Source organism: Triturus cristatus, chromosome 1_2 (assembly GCF_964204655.1).
Source record: "Triturus cristatus chromosome 1_2, aTriCri1.1, whole genome shotgun sequence".
Taxonomy (NCBI): Eukaryota; Metazoa; Chordata; class Amphibia; order Caudata; family Salamandridae; genus Triturus; species Triturus cristatus.
In genome coordinates, this window is record NC_140580.1 from 1175065946 (window position 1) to 1175082392 (window position 16447).

Here is a 16447-nt window from a genome sequence, read left to right on the forward strand (position 1 = left end):
CAGGTTCCTCATGGCCGAGAGGAAGGCACTGACTTCCGCCGGCGTCGCGTTAGTCCCAGTGACCTGAGGGTATGGGGACGGACGCGGCGCCTGCGGCTCCACCGGAGCCGCGGGGGTGGAACCACCCTGACCCTCGACCGAGTCGCTCGACCGGCGAGGGGAGTCCGAAGAGCGATGTCGCCTCTTGGACTTCTTGGAATGCTTCGACTTACCCGAAGACTTGGATCCCGACGACCGATGGTGACGTCGGCTGCGGCTCCGCGACCGATCCTTGGACCTCCTCCTGGACCGGGATCGAGAGGCGCGCGGAGCCGAGTGGCGAATCTCGAGAAGCTTACGGGACCGCTCCCGTCTAGCCTTCGAGGTCAGGGCCTTGCAGTCCGAACACGACTCCGCGTCGTGATCGAGGCCCAAGCAGTAAAGACACCGGCGGTGATGGTCCGTAACCGACATCAATCGGCTAGTCCGTACAGGCTTTAAACCCAGGCATCCTACCGGCACCGGTGTCGAGACTCTATCAAAAAGGTAGTCAAAAATTGACTAAAGGGGTAGCTCTCCCGGATCTGCGCTTACTGGCGCGGAAAAAAGAAGAACTGACGTCAGCGCGCGAGGGCGGCGTCTAAGTACTCCGACGACGTCATCCCGGCGCACGACGCCGACGACGGACGCGGAGCCGCAGACGACGCCTAGCGACGCGCAAGGGGTATTGCTGACGAAAAATCTTCCGGATCCAGCCTGACGCCTGGGGATATTCTAAGGTGAGGAATCTAACTAACGTGTTTCTTTCAGATTTCGAAGTATCCTGAGATAGGTGACTCCTCCCCTGGACCACAGTGCGCATGGGCATCCTCTCCATCCTCAGATTGTTTTTCGCCATTGTGGCAGTGATGGAGTAGATACAGAAAGTGATGACCATGCTTACAGTAATTCTGAGAGCTGCAGCTGCTACAGGCGCCGGGGAGGAGGGAGGGCGATATGAATGTCAGCAGCCCTACATGCCAAGAACAGATGCATACTGGTAAGTAGCATATTCAGTTCGAGGCATGTGGGCTGCTGAATTCATATCTGTGCATAGAATATATAGCAGTACCCTCTATTAGCGGCGGCTACCAGTGCCAGCTGCAGCGGTCTGAAAAAGAGTTTTGAGAACAGCCTGTCCTACAGCTGCCTGCTGTTTTGATTGCACATCTACAAAATAGTGTTTGGTAAATGTATGTGTAGTGGACCAGGTGGCTGCTCTACGTATATCATGCAAAGGAATGTTTCCCAGGAAAGCCATGGAGGCCCCTAACTTACGTGTTGAGTGGGCTCGTGGGGGAATCGTTAATGTGCGTTTAGCCTTTTGATAGCAAATTTGAATACATTTAACGATCCATCTGGCTATACCTGCTTTGGAGATGGCGTTACCTTTGTGGTGTGGGGCAAAGGCAACGAAAAGTTGTTTTGTTTTCCTAAAGACTTTAGTCCTGTCGATATAGTACATGAGGGCTCTCTTTACATCCAGTGTATGGAGTGCTCTTTCTGCGACAGTTTTTGGGTTTTGAAAGAAAACAGGCAGTTCAATAGTTTGATTCATGTGGAACTGCGATATTACCTTGGGCATGAATTTGGGGTTGGTACGTAGTACGACCCTGTTGGCGTGAACCTGTATGAATGGCTCTTGAACGGTTAGTGCCTGGAGTTCACTAACTCTCCTTAAAGAAGTGATTGCTACTAGGAAAGCTACTTTCCAGGTGAGGAATTGAATCTCGCATGAGTGTAGAGGTTCGAAAGGTGGACCCATCAGGCGTGTGAGGACCAAGTTGAGGTTCCACATTGGAGCTGGTGGGTGGCTTGGAGGAATTACTCGGTTGAGTCCTTCCAAGAATGCTTTGATGGCCGGCACTCTGAATAAAGAGAGGTGCTGCCTGTTCTGGAGATAGGCTGATATTGCGGTCAAATGGACACGTATTGAGGTGTATGCCAGATTGCATCGGTATAGGTGTAAGAGGTAACAAATTATGTTTTGGATGGATGCGTCTAGCGGGTTAATGTCATTATTATTGCAATAAATGACAAATCTTTTCCATTTGGCTGCATAGCAAGCTCTGGTAGTGGGTCTCCTGGCCTCCTTAATGATGTCCATACAGTCAGGTGGCAGGTTTAGGTAGCCAAACTCTAGGACTTCAGGAGCCAGATTGCCAGGTTCAGCTGTTGCGGATCTGGGTGCTGAATCTCTCCATGGTTCTGCGTCAAATGCGCGGGTTTGATCCGCAGCCTTTGATGCGGCACCACGGAAAGTTCGAGAAAGGTGGTGTACCATGGCTGGCGTGCCCACGTTGGAGCAACCAGGACGAGTGTCAGTGAGTGATGTCTGAGTTTGCGTGCCACCAGCGGTATCAATGGTGCTGGGGGAAAAGCGTACGCAAATCTGCCGGACCAGTTCATCCATATCGCATTGCCCTGCGACTGCGGATGTGGGAACCTGGCGGCAAAGCTTTGGCATTTTGCGTTTTCGCTTGTGGCGAATAGGTCTATCTCTGGATGACCCCACCGCTGGAAGTACGGTTGGAGTACTGATGGGTGTAACTCCCACTCGTGCATCTGGTGGCTGTGTCTGCCGAGCAGATCCGCCATCTGGTTGTCCTTGCCGGGGAGGTGTTCCGCCATGAGGAACATGTTCCTCTGAATGGCCCACTTCCACATGCTCTGAGCCAGATGAGACAACTGTGGAGAGTGTGTTCCTCCCTGCTTCTGTATGTAGTACATGGCAGTCATGTTGTCCGTCCGGATCAACACGACTTTGTTGCACAAGTGTACTTTGAATGCTTTCATAGCCAGGAAGATTGCCATCAGTTCTAGAAGGTTGATGTGCATCTTTTGTTGTATTGTCCATAGTCCCTGCACTGTGTAATTGAGTACATGAGCTCCCCATCCCTGGAGAGACGCGTCCGCTGTCAGTATTATTTGTGGAACAGGCTCTTGGAACGGTCGGCCCTTGCAAAGGTTTTGTGGGTTCCACCAATGCAGAGAGTTGTATGCCCGACCGCTCACCAACACTAGGTCTTTTAGTTGCCCGTGAGCCTGATTCCATTGACGTGCTAAGCACTCCTGAAGCGGGCGCATATGTAGTCTCGCGTGTGGGACTATGAAAATGTAGGAGGCCATCATGCCTATCAACTGCATTAACACTCGCGCGGGAAGGGAGTGTTGGGGTTTGAACTTGGAAATCAGCATTTGCATGCTGTTGATCCTCACTAAATTTGGCTGAGCTGTGGCTGCCAGAGTGTCTATGGTCGCACCTAGGTACTGTTGTACGTGTGCGGGTTGGAGATGTGATTTTGGGTAATTTAGTGAGAACCCCAGACTGTGAAGAAGGTGAATGGTGCGGGACATGTGGCTGGCACATTGCTGGGCTGACTTTGCCTGAACAAGCCAGTCGTCCAGGTAAGGGTAGACATGAATGTGTTGCCTCCGTAAATGTGCAGCCACAGTAGCTAGGCACTTTGTGAAAACTCTGGGCGCTGTTGTCACGCCGAAGGGAAGAACCTTGAATTGGTAGTGCTGCCCTTGAATAGTGAACCTGAGATATTTTCTGTGTGATGGGTGAATGGGTATGTGGAAATACGCATCTTTGAGGTCTAGCGTGGCTAGGAAGTCTCCCTGTTTGAGCAGTGGGAGGACTTGTTGTAGGGTGAGCATGTGGAAATGCTCTGAGAGAATGTAGCGGTTGAGGGGTCTCAGGTCTAGTATAGGTCTGAGTGACCCGTCCTTTTTTGGTATTAAAAAGTACAGGGAGTACACCCCGTACCTTGCTCGTGGACGGGTACGACCTCTATTGCGCCTTTTTGCAGCATACTTAGCACTTCCTGCTGTAATAGCGCTAAGTGCTCTGAGGACATAGGACGGTGTTTTGGCGGTATTGTGGGTGGAGTTGAGGTTAATTCTAGGCAGTAACCGTGTTTGATAATATCTTTGACCCACCTGTCCGTGGTGATGGAGTTCCACGTGGACAGGAACCTTTGTAGCCTTCCCCCGACAGGTGTTATGTGGTCGGGAGGAAGGGAGAGGGCGTCACTGTTTGTTCTTGGGGGAGGACCTGGTATTGCCGTATCCGCGTCCTCTGCCCTTTGTGCTTGAGCCACGATATCCACCCCGGGTGTTTTTATCGTAGGTACTTTGTGTGTTGCCCTTGTTGTAGGTTTGCTGTGACCCCTGTCCTCTACCTGCTCCTCTATTTCCGGGGCGACGAAAGGAGCCACTCCGAAAGGTCTGCGTTTGGAGAGCCCCCATGGACTTTGCAGTGTCTGTGTCCTTTTTTATTTTCTCTAGGGTGGTGTCAACCTCTGGTCCGAATAAGTAGTCGGGGTTGACCGGCTGATTGAGGATGTTATTTTGAACCTCTGGTTTGAATCCGGAGATTCGCAACCAGGCGTGTCGGCGTAACATGACGCTAGTGTTTATTGCTCTGGCAGCTGTATCTGCGGCATCCAGTGCACACTTAATGGATGCGTTCGTGAGGAGTTGTCCCTCCCTGATGAGGATCTCTGCTCCCTCTTTGTATTGGTCAGGGAGATGTTGGAGTAAGGTTTCTAATGTGTCATAGTGTGCGCGATCGTAGCGAGCTAGGAGCGCCTGAGTATTGGCAATACGCCATATGTTAGCTGCCTGGGCTGCAACCCGTTTGCCGGAGGTCTCTAGCACCTTGGACTCTTTGTCTGGGGGAGGAGCATCCCCAGTTGTCTGCGAGTGCGCCCGTTTGCGAGCATTAGCGACTACTATAGAATCCAGAGGCAACTGGCCTCTAATGTAGGTAGGGTCCCCAGGCGCCGACCTATATTTGTCGATCCTGGGGTTTATTACTCTTGCCCTGGTGGGTTCTTTGAAAATGTCCTTTGCTGGTTTGAGGACACCTTTCAACATGGGTAGAGTTTTGATATTCCTTTCTGAGGATGCAAAAGTATCCATTAGAAAATCGTCCTCGATTGTGTCAGAGTGGAGTTGCACACCATGATTGGCCGCAGCACGTTCAAAGAGGGCGTTGAATGCGGCAGTGTCCTCTGTGGGAGACGTTTTCGCGCCATATAGCTGCGTGTCCTGTGTATCCATAGGTGCACCCGGGTCTACAGGGTCATCCCAAGCCTGGTCAGGGTCCTGTTGGCCTTCAGGGTCCATCTCTCCGGGGTAGGGGACGTGGTCACCCATGTAGTCCTCCAAAACGTCGGTTTCGGAGTGTGTCGGAGAGAAGGACTGTGGATCTGGGTAAGAGGTATGGAGAGGTTCGTAAAGAACTGGTTCCGAATCCGCTGGCAGCTTTTTCTTTAGCGGGATCCGGTAGGAGTCCAAAGCTGGCTCGGAAGATATTCTCCGCCTGTGGAGCATAATTCTGCCGGTGTCGGCATCGATGATGTGGGATGGTGACGTCTCCGTAGGAGAGCGTTCGGCAGGCGTGATCCTAGTGTGGGTGACACGTGTTCTGATTTCGAACAGTTTGGGCGCCGTGGATGGCGGCAGGCCAAAAGTGATGTTGGCTGGTGCCGGAGAAGCTTTTTGAGCTTTTTTCGCTTGCCGCGTCTGGAACGCCGAAGATTCTTTGGCGCCGACCGGTTCTGTAGAGGCAGGCGTGGACGTCTTCGGCGCCACGGGGTCATCGAGTCGAGGAGAGGTAGTAGCTGTCGACGGCGTCGATGATTGTGCCTTTGGTGCTGCTTTCGAAGCGGTGTGAGACGCAGCAGCCATTTTGACCTTTGTGGCCGGAGCCGATTGTTTCGGTGCCGGGAGCCGAGGCGGTTTGGCGGTACCGATGGCCTTTTTCCGTGTGTCGGCGCCGACGTCGGCTGCTGCGAGCTCGGCACCGAAGTCCCGTTTGGTGCGGTCGGTGCCGACGGGTTTGGCTGGCGTCGAAGGTGTAGTGGGCTTCGATCCGACCAGTGTCACTTTCAGTTTCGGTTTCTGTGGAACCGATACGACTTTCGGTTTCGATGAAGGGAAACCAGTCGTTTTGGGTAGTAATGGCTGGCGCTGAATGTCCGAGGCCGGGCCAGGGGGCGGGGCCGAAGAACTGCGGGATAGGTCTTGGGTAAGGCCCGAAGGCGATCCCTCTACCGGAGCCATAGACTGACGCACTGGGATATCCTCCGTCTATACGGGTAGGCCGTGCTCGTCACCGGAGCTACTCTCTTCGGCCCCTAAGGCCTAATCGTAGTCTCCTACCTCGGTGTCGGCTTCTTCTCTGTGAAAGAGTTGTTCTTCGATGTCTTCCGATCCGGATTCGTGTTCGGAAACGGGGCTGGAGGGTAGGTTCTCCACGTCTTCCACATCTTCGTCCTCGGCGCTGAAGATGTTGGTCGGGGCCGGTGCCGCTTGCTGCGCTTCAAGTCTCGCTGCTCGTCGATTCCGGAGAGTCTTTTTGGATCGGAATCGGGCACAGGCCATACATGTGGATTCGTCGTGATCTGGTGAAAGGCATTTGTTGCACACCGGGTGGACGTCGACATGGGGATATTTCGCATTGCAAACAGGACACCGCTTGAATGGTGTCCTCGATTCCATCGTCGAAGTGTTGGGTCGATGGTCGGATATAATGCGAAAAAGTTGTTCTTGAAGTTAGTAAACTAACAAATAACTATCGATACCGATAGGGAACAGTACCGACGCGAACTAAAGGCCTTTTGGCCTGAAAAAAGTTTTTCCTAACTTGAGTCAAGATAAGCACATCCGAACCCAATGGCGGAAAAAAACAATCTGAGGATGGAGAGGATGCCCATGCGCACTGTGGTCCAGGGGAGGAGTCACCTATCTCAGGATACTTCGAAGACTCTTCCAGGACAACGTGCAAACATCCGGACCCAACACTAGGCGGCGATCTATGCACAGATGAATTCAGCAGCCCACATGCCTCGAACATATATATGCGCCCATATTCATATAAAAATATATACCCATCCCTAGATGTGCGTTATCAACAGGGGATGTATTCCAATGTTTGAGCTGTAATAAGGACTAAGGTTTATATATCGGGTGCATACAAATGTAAACCCAGAATCCTCTTTTTTGTTTTTTTTTGCTACTGTGCCCCCTGTGGGGGTAATTTTTAAATTGAAAAGTCCATGGCCGTATGTATTTGTTTGCGTGTAGGCCCAGCCCGTGGATTCCTGCATGCGAGATTCCCCTGCATTTGTTCTTCATCCATTGTACCCTGGATTAGCTCACCCTCGCAGCGTGAGAGCTTGTGGAGGCTCTGTAGGTGATGCTGCGATAGTGCGCGCATTTGTTCCTTGTGGTACGAGGCACCTCTGTGATCTTGCCTGTTGCAATGCTGTGCAGCAAGATTGTAAACTCTTTGGAAGTGGCTGTATTCACTGGTAAATGTTTGCATCTTACCTGTGTTATTGAGCTATCTACTGCCCTATGTTTTGTAACTGTGTGTGCTATAGGTTGTATAGGACAAGTTGTTTTATGGGTGTGCGATAAACCGCATCTGTATTTCCCACAGAGTATCCCGATGATATGTGTTATTTTGGTATAAGAGGCTTCATGTACAAGGTCCTACTATTGCGCCTTCTTTGACTGTAGTGGTCAGCACGCGACTCTGCACTTGTGCGCATATTGGCACTTGGTGCTATTGTGCAGGCGCCTGCCTGTTTGCGCATGAATGAGGCTTTCCTTTATTGTATGCCCTATGCATTACCGTGAAGTATTGTTCCTCGTCGCTGTGTTATCAGCGGCTCTCTGGCGGTGCAACCTTTGAACCCCTGCTTTGTGCTGCCCGCGTGAAATGCTTTCTCTTGTACTGCTTGCGCGAAAAGGCTTCGCAGTGAATTATTATAGCTTATGTTATGTGCCTTAGTAACGGCTAAATGTTGCCATATGGTTGCTCTATGTCATATAGCATGGTTTTGGCATTTGCAGAGAAAAAAAACCCTTACAATAAATTTGGCCTTTGGGAAGGTGAGGATGAAAAAACGTAATGAAGTGCTTTAATTTATTTACGCTCTTATTCAGAAACTAAAACCCCCCTTCGAGGCCCTGTTTAGCTAGGCCGCCCAGGAATGGCTTCCCGGAGATCAGGCCCTGATTCATGAGGCCTCAGAGGTCGACATGAAGGCCTCGTGCAGTTTTCCATTGTGGTGTTCACGGGAGCTGGGGAGTTTTACGGCCTTTACAGTGGAATGCTAGAAGCCTCCTTGATGCCATGTGGGCGAGGAGGAGGAGGGGGAGGGGGAGGGGGGAAGAGGGCGGGCAGGGGCTGTGTTGAGAATTAAGCAACCTGCATTGCTGGCAACCGTTTAAAGAGTTTTAATTTGTCTCTGAGAGCCTGCACACACAGGATGGGGGTTGTAGCTTCACCAGAGGGATCAGGTTTCGCAACATCCCAAAACAAAACAAGCATTGGCATAGCCAATAGATCTCGCTTTTGGGACCTTATAAGTATTTAGTTATGCAACTGTTGCATGGCTAAACACTTATAAGGTCCCAAAGGCGAGACCTATTGGCTATGCCAATGCTTGTTTTGTTTTTGGTTGATGTCTGCAGGGGGAGCTGACGCTCACTTATGTAAGGACTGTCACGGGTCGGTCTAAGACTTGGAGTAATAATGCTTTGCTGTTTTGTTTACCTGTATTTGCACAAGTATGGTTAACTTTCAGATTGTATTCACAAATCTGCATAATAATTTAGCCAACACCGCCCTACACCCGCCGCCACGGAGGGGCTGCACAGCTCCTCCCAACACATCTCTTCATTAAGCAGTAATAATAATAATAATAATCTTTATTCGGTTTTTGACATTATAAAACCATAAAAGATATCATAACATACAAATGTTCATAGTAAAATTTGTTTAAGAAAAATATGTTTAGATAAACAGTTAAAAAAGAGCATGTAAATAGTTAGGTAATATGAGAATTATTTCACTATTTTACAAGTTTTTTCTGTGCCTCATAATACACTTTAAAAAATTCAGTACATGATACACTGTGCATTCGGAGTCCAAAGTTTGAAGAGCCAGCATAGCTGGACGACATTGTCTATAGCCCCATTTCTTTAATAGAGGAATTAGCCAAATTTTTCGATGGGTATGAAAGAACTTGCAAAACAGTAGTGTATGCATAGTAGACTGTTGTGAAAGATCGTCACATGGACATGGTTCCATCTGAGTTTTCCAATTATTTTTTTCCGGAAATGAAACTAGTCTGAAAAAAAGATTCATTCTGAACCTTGTTAGGAGCATCTTTTCATAAGTTGTGAGCTCCATGGTCAGATATAGCTGGATCTTCAGAGACTGCTGTGTCATTATTGCATGGGTAACTGATTTTTTCGCAATCACTGTTGTCAGTCTAAGGGATTCCAGATGACTCAAAGCAGCTAGTTTCAATTCCTTTTTGGATATTTCCTTCACTTCTTCCGGCGTGTGATAATATTTTTCTAGACCCAGGTCGCAGAAGAAGTGTCTTACATAGGAGAGCCAGGCTATTTTATGAGCGTGGTCCAGATCCATAGTGTCACGTAAGATGGTTTTAGTCAGACTGTTTTTTTCTGATACCCATACTCGCCTCCAGAGCAAAATAGGTTGGATTTTTATTAAGTCTTCGATATATGGGATTCCAAGTTCTATGTGTGAGGCATAGATGGAAGTGCCTCTTGGAGTTGATAAAAGGAACCTCATGAACCTCATTAAGCAGTACTTTTTTACAATCCGTGCCCTGGGGGACTGGTCAATAAATTCCTGCCAGTCTAGTGACTATCACAACACAGGCACATAAAAGGGCACTTCCCCCTGTTCTCAGGCTCCCGGGATTATAGCGCACAAAGAGACCACATCCTTCGTGGCATCGCTGGGGGAGGGCGGGCTCTCCTTGTGCCCGCCCACCGGTGACAGTGGCAGCCAGCAAACACAGGCAATGTCCTCTCAGCCTGGGCCCATTCTTCCAGCTTACATTTCCTATTTTACTTACTGTTGCATTCCCCAAGAATATTTATTCTGCCTGGATGTAGCGTTTCTGTAGTTTTTCATGCAAAACATTACTCCTATGCGGCTGTGTAAGTTGAGGTTGTGAGTGAGTGGGCCACGTCAGAGAGCTGTGGTGTTCAGGCCAGACGCAGTGTGGATTTATCACAATGCCCGTCAATGGGTCATACCTGGATTCGTAGTACACAGCCATCCAATCCTTGGCCTATCTATAAAGCACACAGAGCAATGCACAGTTGTGTCGATTGTAACTGTGATCACATGCAAATGTGCGTGAAGAAGATAAAAAACTGTCAAAATATTAGCAGGTTTCACCCTGCCAATATTTTGACAGTTTTGTATCTTCTTCGAGGCAGTGCATACAAGCGAGTGGGTGCAATGGGGGGGCGGGGAGAGAGGGCGGGGGGTTGAACTGAAGGTGATGCAAGGAAGAACCTCCAAGACAGTGTGAGAGTGCTTAAGTGGAAAGGAATGAGGTGTGAGCTAGGCAGACAGTGTTTCAGTACGATACGAGGAGAAAAAAAGAGTGCAAATGTCTAACAAAGAGATTCCTCTTAAAATTACGCCTCGACACGCCAATGATCATACCAAGATTTTCTCTGAGCACAGTTTCACAGGCGTCTCAAAACACCACGAGTCAAGCACTGCTCAAAATCAATAGAGCCATCGCACAGATGCTATCGGTGCAATCAGCCCTCGCGCTGCTGTCCAATTTGTAGCGCGTGACAGGCATAGATAGGTAAGACGTGCTCTTTGCTCACTCGGCACGCCCCTGTCCGTCAGGATGCAGACAAGGGCGAGGGCCAGAAAGAAACTGCTGACTCGGGGCTTCAATAGCAACGACCGCAGCGCGCGCGGTAATTAACAGCCAGCTGCACATGTTGTCATGGGGCCAGATAGGCCATGCGTCATTAGGTGTCACTGAAGCGAAATGCCACGCAGCCCTGTGATGGTTGGCGGTAAGCACATTAAAAATACAATAGATCGCCGTCACCATGCAATTGCACTTGGTAATATTAATACAGAACTCTCCAGTTAAACATTCTGTGCTGCTGAGCACTTTAAAAACAGCAAATAATCACGTTCGTCCTGCTTGGTGGAGGGGGGATAGCGAGATGAAAAGGTGGTGAAGTGAGATGAAAGGGTCAGGGAGCAAGATGAAGCAGCGGTGGGGCGTGTGGATTGATCGAGTTTACGCCGGGAGTTTTAAAAGCGGCCATATGCATCCCTGCTTAGAGGTGCTTGTGTTGTAACTTTCGCGGCCGCTTTGATGTCCTCAGTCGCCGCACGGCTCACTGAGAACATCAAAGCGGCCGCTAAATGATCAGGCAGGCTGCCAAATGGTGCGCGCGCCCGGCGCCCATGCACTGTAGTTGGCGGCCTGAAAGCACTGGTTTGCACTTCCAAATCCCCCTTTTACAAAAGCTCTCGCGAGAGCAGCGCTAAAGCGCTGGTTCAGGCAAAACCTAAAAAACAAAACAAAAAAATACAAAGCACTTTCCGACTCCAACCACTAGATGGCGGAATATGCACAGTTTGTGAATCTAGAAGACGTCTATGCTGCAAAACCATTATTACAATATAGTGAATACCTTAAAGACACCCTGACGTTTCTCTGGCATGAAGCACACAGAAACCTAGAGAAATCCCAGAGCCAACAGAAACGATGGTATGACACAGTCGGCGACCTAGTTCTGATTCTATAGCCCCCCACTGACAAAAAGTTGTTGGCCACTTGGCAGGGTCCCTTCCCTGTTCTGAGTACGGTTAATCCAGTCACCTATCGCGTAGCCATCCCACACAGAAACAAGAGAAGCCAAATATACCATGTCAACTTATTGAAGGCTTGGCAAGCACCCGTCCCAGTATCCTTGAGTATGGATACCCGCATACAACACGTCGCCCTGAACAGACCCATGGAGGTCTCCCTGCTTCCCGAAAACCCAATAGACCAACCCCACCCTAATTGGGGCATCCAAACCACAGAAAAACAAAAAAAAAAAACTGTTGAAGATCCTGTGTGCGTCCTACCCATCTGTCTTGTCCAGTACACCAGGAAGAACTAATTTAGTTGAACATAACATTGTCCCCACCACGCCCCAGCCAATCAAACAATGTCCCTACCATATCCCTGCTGCCCGAAGAAGGGCCGTAGAACAAGAGGTACAAGCAATGCTAGAGGTAGACAAAATTGAACCCTCACATAGTGCCTGGTCGTCCCCAGTCATTTTAGTTCCCAAACGCGAAGGAAGCATACGATTCTGCATTGACTTCCGCAGGTTGAATGCAGTGTCTAAGTTTGATGCGTATACTATGCCACGCATAGATGAACTTATCGAAAAACTCGGAGATGCCAAAATAATGTCCACTATAGACCTCACAAAAGGATATTGGGAGATACCACTAAAACCCGACATCAGGGGTAAGACTGCTTTCTCTACCCCCTTTGGTTTGTTCCAATTCAAAGTATTTCCCTTTGGGCTGCACGGAGCCCCTGCTACGTTTCAAAGGCTCATGGACGTAGTCCTGTCTTCCCACCAAGCCTACGCCATAGCATACCTTGATGACATTGTAGTACAAAGACCAAACTGGGAGACACATCTGATACATTTAGAGAACATCCTAAAAACACTACAGCAAGAAGGGCTCACGATCAATCCCAAAAAGACTATGTTTGGAGTCAACCACAGAGTACTTAGGATATGACATCAGGGTAGGACAACTCCGACCCTAAGTGAGTAAGGTAGAAGCCATCTCCCGCGTACCCCGACCCACCACACGCAAGGAGGTTCGCTCCTTCCTGGGACTGGTAGGATATTACAGACGGTTTATCCCGGGGTTTTCCGACATAGCCAGTCCCCTTACTGACCTCCTCACTAAGGCCCATTCCAGTAGTAAGTTTCAGTGGACCAAGGCACGCGAGCAGAGCTTCCGCATACTCAGGGAATCCCTTTGCCACGATCCCTTACTTGCCTGTCTGAACTTCAACCAAACATTCATACTGCAAACAGACGCGTCAGGTAGGGGCCTAGGAGCTATCCTTTCTCAACCAAACTACCATGGTGACCTACACCCCATTTTCTACCTTAGCCGCAAACTGTTCTCAAGAGAAGTGGGTTACGCTACCATAGAAAAGGAGTACTTGGCCATCAAATGGGCAGTGGACACCCCTTCAATATTACCTCATAGGCTGCCACTTTATCTTGCTCACCGACCATGCCCCTCTTACTTGGTAGTCTCTCCATAAGGATTCAAACCCGAAAGTTCTCCAGTGGTTTCTTGCCCTGCAGCCCTTCTCGTTCAGCACCATGCACGTTCCTGGGAAGCTTCAGACCAATGTGGACTTCTTATTCCGGTACCTTGTGTCTGAATGGCCCACGCGTCCATTTATGGAGGGAAGGCAGTGTGATGAGCTTCCCGAGGTGCTGCCCCTTTGCAGCGACACGGACCGCTCCTAGATGGCTTTGACGCCCACAGGAAGTAGCACAGGCGGTACAGTCTCTACGCTTCACGGCGGTGAGACCCCGCCCATCGAGACCGGAAAAGGAGCTGCGAGCTCAGAAGCAGGACAGTGAGATCGGGCAGAGAAGAGAAAGACGGAAGGAGACTAGGAAAACGGAATTGCGGCTGACGAAGGCGAGTGAGGACAGAGCGGACCCCCGAGAGAGGACAGCGAGGCAGGACAACCCAGAATTCCGGGAGACAGCTTCCAGTACACCGCGAGCGAGAATGGCCCTCTGAGAAGAGACAAAGAGGCGGGTTCTCACCTCACCATGGCCCAGGACGGTCGTGGACCCAGGCAAGTGGCTGCTGCGCGTCCGTTCTCATTGAGGGGTTGGTGGGCAGGAAGAAGGGCCATACCAACCTCAGCACCTTAATTTCCCTCACGTAGGCACCACACTGATAGGGTCACTGGTGGTGGTACACGAACACCTCTTCCCCTAATACTTTATAAAAGAGGCAGTAGCCTGAAAAGTTATCTTCTTTTCTCTACCCCGCCCCCAACCCCGCCTCATAAGTCCTACCGAGTGCTGTAACCCGGATGAAAGAGAAGAGAAGACCGTGACCTTGTCCTACCTCGCCGCCAAGACCTGGAACACTCTCCCACCAACCTACGACAGACTCAGGACCTGCTGGCCTTCAGAAGACTCCTCAAGACCTGGGGGGGGGGCGCTAGGTGGCACAAGTGCGGAATGGCTGCCTCTGGGTGAAGCTTCCGCAGCCTGGTGCCAGATATCCGAGAAATGATCCTTCCTAAATGCCCCTGCGGGGACGAAACGGAGTGAGCAGGAAAGCTTACGTGCCCCTGAATACTCGGTGACAGTTTGGGCAGTGGCGAAGTAGCGGGTGAGCAGAGAGCGGCGATTGAATCCAGAGGGGCGAGGAGGCGGGTCCTGCCGGAGGCCGCGGCTGGGGAGAGCGACCTCACGCGAGGACGCGGCGCTCACGTGGAGAGAGGGCCCTGCTGGTTCCGGAGGAGGGGAAAAGATGCGACCCCTGGCCTCAAACCGCCTGTCTCGCTGAATGAGGGTGCTAAAGGAGGTAGCGGCCCTACACGATCTCGAGGTCTGCACTACAGGAGCTCGAGGCCGGTCTGGAGACGGTGATAGCAGGGGGGCTCAGCAGCGACCCGGGCGCGGGCCCTGGAGAGTGGGACGGGTCGTGCAGGAAACGCCTGGCAGAGTGAAAGGCCCGAACGTGGATCTGAGGGGAGAGCGGACCGGAGGACGCCTGTTGGAAGAGCGAACAACACTGAGCCCCTAATACTGACGAGAGGTCCCTGGCGGTGCCACTCGAGGCAGCGAGGCCTACGGCAGAGAGGCGACTCGCCCGCGGCCATAGCGGTAAGACTATCCTGGCGGGAGGCGCCGCGCAGGGCGGCCTGCGGCTGTGGGGACACCTGGCTGTAGAGCTGAAGCGCTCCTGGGGCACAGAAAGAGAGGGGGAGACCGGAATGAAGAGATAGCCCGTAATGTCATTCGAGAGAGCCTGGCACTGCGAGATCAGAGAGGGCTGGGTGCCTCGAGAAGTGGAGGGTGAATCTTCACATTAACTGCCCCCAGCGAGGGCCCGCACTGGCACGCAGAAGCCTGGAGGAGAGGGGCCACTGCGACGGGTGGCGGCTGCTGCAGACCATTGCGGGGAGAGCGACGCTACGGGGCAGAGGCGCGGCTTGGGAGGCTGGACACCTTGCTGCGACCTGTTCGGGAAAAGGGGAATTGACAGCAGCCTCAGAGCGTGGACGGGAGAGAGCGCTATGCCACTTGGAAGGAGGGATTGATCCCGGCTGGAGTTGCGCAGGGAGAGTTGGAGACAAATAGAGAGCTCACTGCAGACAGCGCAGGATGGGGAAGACGGACGCGCGACAATCGCGGCTCCCATTTGAGACCAAGAAGGGCTCCAAGGCGGGCTCGGAAGGCGCTGCGTCGGGGACGCGGGAGACACAAATGGAATCTGACTCGGATATGAAAATTATCCTTTTGGAAGTGCGACAGGAAACAGCGTCAATTGCAGCCAAGATGGACGACATGAATACGAGGACGGACAACATAGTGCGCAAAATAGATGGCCATGAAGATAGGCTCAAGGAGGTGGAAAAACGTGTCTCGGACTCGGAAGATACCGTCACGCAGGTGCAAACAGCAGTAACCCAGATGGACAAGCTGCTGAAAGTGATAGCAGCCAAGAGCGAGGACATGGAGGCGAGGAGCAGACGCAACAACCTCCGCCTCATAGGTATTCCGGAAAGTACCAATATGGGCAAGATGGAACTGTACGTAGAAAAACTGCTGCTGGCGGTGGTGGGGTCGGAATTACTGTCCCTTCAATTTGTGGTGGAAAGAGCGCACCGCTCTCTGGGACCCAGGCCCCCAGTTGGGGGAGTGCCCCGACCTATAATAGCTCGACTCCTCAATTACAGAGACCGAGACGTAGCCCTCAAAGTGGCAAGGGAGAAGAAACAACTAAACTATGAAGGCGTCAGCTTTACTATTTATCCGGACTTCACCGCAGCGGTACAGGAGGACAGACGGCGATTTCTTCCTGTAAAACAGAAATTGCGACAGGCGCAATAGATTACGCTCTACTCTATCCGGCAAGCTTGAGAATTACCCACCAAGGGAGACAGATGTTCTTTACCAGGCCGCAACAAGCGGAGGAGTACTTGAATCAGGTGAAACGCCGTGGTAAAACGCCCCGCTCTGCTGAAGATTCGAGGACGCCCACCACATCGGACGTTGAATAACTGCGAATGAAGGAAGTGACAATGCTGGGCGTGGAGGGCGGCCATAGCAACGACTGTGAAACCCCTGCCACCGGGTTATAGGGACACATGGGACACTATGTAAGTGGCATAACGGAATAGGTATGGAGCACACCGGGCACCCCTGCTTCCTCTGGGGGACGTGGCAAGCTACATCGCGCCCCTGGGGGAGGTAGGTGTTCCTTGTAGCCGCCTGGTGGTAAGCCCCCACGTGGGAGAACCCCTGCACTGTTTTT

The 16447-nt window shown here is 51.3% G+C and overlaps 1 protein-coding gene across 2 annotated transcripts in view; it reads right to left on the reverse strand.

Moving 5' to 3' along the window:
* NUP188 (nucleoporin 188) overlaps nucleotides 1-16447 on the reverse strand; it is a 1223536-nt gene that overhangs the window by 577209 nt on the left and 629880 nt on the right. The gene's annotated exons all lie outside the window — the stretch shown is intronic.